Genomic DNA, 2,541 nt, shown 5'->3' with positions numbered 1-2,541 from the left:
CTCCGAGCACCCGAACTCTACTTATACTACACTGACGACATCTTCATCATATGGCCCCACGGGAAAAAGACCCTAGAATACCACAAGGATTTAAACCACTTCCATCCCCCCATCAACCTCAGCCTGGATCAGTCCACATGAGAGATCCACTTCCTACATTTATACAATGGACACATTTCCACCACCTTATACCAGAAACCTACCGGCACTACACTTACCCGCATGCCTCTCGCTTCCGTCCCAGACACGTTTCCCAATCTACTGTTTACAGCCCAGCCCTAAGATACAACCGGCTTTGCTCCAATCCCACAGAGACAAAAACCTACAGGACCAATATAGAGCAGGGATACTCAACAAGGCCCATATATTTGCGGCCTGCGGGTTGGAGCTAAAACAACAAGAGTCAATATAATGGTGTCCTGTCAATATTCGTTTTAGTAGTTACATTCCAGGACTGTTGTTGCTCATTAAAAGAGCTGTCTTATGCGTGGAAATCGGCTAAATGCTGCATTCTATTAGTATCAGCAGAACTGACTTAAATGGGACCTCCATGTTGTGTCATCTTGCCTTAATCTTTGTATACATGCCCGTCATGGTGAAAGAAACGATTTGCATACATTTGCATACATATTTGCATCATATACTACCACACTTAAGCTGCATCCCTCAGCATGAGTGAGTGCCCAGACAGAAACTACTTCAAAACAGGGCAAAAAGAGAAAACAGAATTCCACTGCTCATCATCTACAGCCCACAACTTAAACCCCTTCAATGCCCCATTACCAATCTACAACCTATCCTGGGAAATGACCCCTCCCTCTCACAGCCCTTGGGGAAAGGCCAATCCTCACCTACGGACAACCTCCTGACTTGAAACAAATTCTTTGCAGCCACCACACAGCACCCCTCCATCAGACCCACCCAGGAACCCACCCCTGCAATCATCCCGGTGCCAACTCTGTCCACACATCTACACAAGGATCATCGTCACAGGACCTAACCACATCAGTCAGTGCATCAGAAGCCCATACAACTGCACATCCTCTACTGTGATATCTGCCCTCAAGTGCGAGCCATGCCCCTTGGCCACGTGTATTGGCCAAACGGGACAGTCTCTGAGACAAAGTTTAAATGTACCCAAATCAGACATCAGCAATGGCAACATGCAGAATCCTGCAGGGGATCATTTTATCCTGCCCGGGTACTCAGTTAAAAGTAGCTTCTCTCCTACAAAGGAATTTCAGAAACCAAGGATAGAGAGAGAGTCCAGAATTCAATTCATCTGCACATTTGACACCTTCTCCCTTGGTTTGAACAAAGACGTGACGTGGTTAACGTGTTATAACACCAGCTCACGGAACATTCAGCACCCTATTGATGTGACAAGATAAGCACGGGACACTTCCGGACCTCTCAGTTAGCCTCATTAACACGGGGACTGCAATCCTCTCTCCCTTCATATTTGCCCCCCCCCCCCCGTCCACCCATTCACATTCATCTCATCTGAAGAAGTAGGCTGTGCACATAGAAGCTCACAATTCTCAACATTTGTTTTTGTTACACTCTAAGGCACGACAGTTCTACTCTATTTTTAAGAAGTTGGCTCTTAGTTATGCTAAATAGCTCAAACTTCCGCTACGAGGTGGACTCATCCTTCACGAGGCTGGGCACATTTCCCACCAGGGACACAGAACGAATCTGTGGGGGTAAGGTCCTGCCTTGGCCGGGGGAGGTTGAGCTGACCAGCCAGCCTGCCCAGCAGTAGCTAGAAGGAACTGAGCAAAAAAGAGGAAGCTTGGGCGGATGTGTGAAGGGGAGCGATGAGGGAGTTTTTCTTCCATCACGTTTCCTCGGGGGTCTCTTCAGAACCAGATGTTAATCTGCTGCTGCCTGGGGCTGTGTCCCTGAACCCCCAGTGGGAGCGCAGAGCTGGGGCAGAGAGACCCTCCCCCCCCACACACACACACTGCCCCACAGCAAAGGACCCTGCCCAGGGCACACAGTGTCATGGGGAGAGGGGATCTCGGTCTCAGTGGCCCGTCCAGTCCTCTCTGTCTCTGTTCGGGCTGCCCAAGATGGGCCGAGTAGAGCCCATGGGGATGGGTGCAGCTTCCCCCCTATAGCCTTGACTCAGACCAACCAAGCAGCCATCAGCCAGGGTCGCTCTCCCAGCTTCTGAGATGTCTCCAGCCTGGAGCCGCTGCTGTTGGGGCAGGTTAACGGGAGATGTGAATGGGGCTGCCTGGTCATGGGGCACCCAGGGACCCCAATTTTCAATTCTATATTCCACAGAAGATCCCCAAGGGCAGCAATCCCCCACCACCATCCTCCGCCCATGCCACAAGCACCGGGATAACAATGGGAGATGCTGTTACCTGCAGGGGACACTGGTCGGGGGAGCATCTGGAGCGAGGCTGGAGGAGAAGAGAAGAGAGGGGGTGAGAGATCTGGGGAGGGGAAAGAAGATGTTGAAGAAAGGGGGTTCACAGAGACTCAAGGATCTGGCGGGGAGTGGGGGGAGGTTGCTGGATGACAGAGAGC

Source organism: Pelodiscus sinensis, chromosome 30 (genome assembly GCF_052426305.1).
Source record: "Pelodiscus sinensis isolate ZL-2025 chromosome 30, ASM5242630v1, whole genome shotgun sequence".
NCBI lineage: Eukaryota > Metazoa > Chordata > Testudines > Trionychidae > Pelodiscus > Pelodiscus sinensis.
This window is presented reverse-complemented; position numbering follows the sequence as displayed.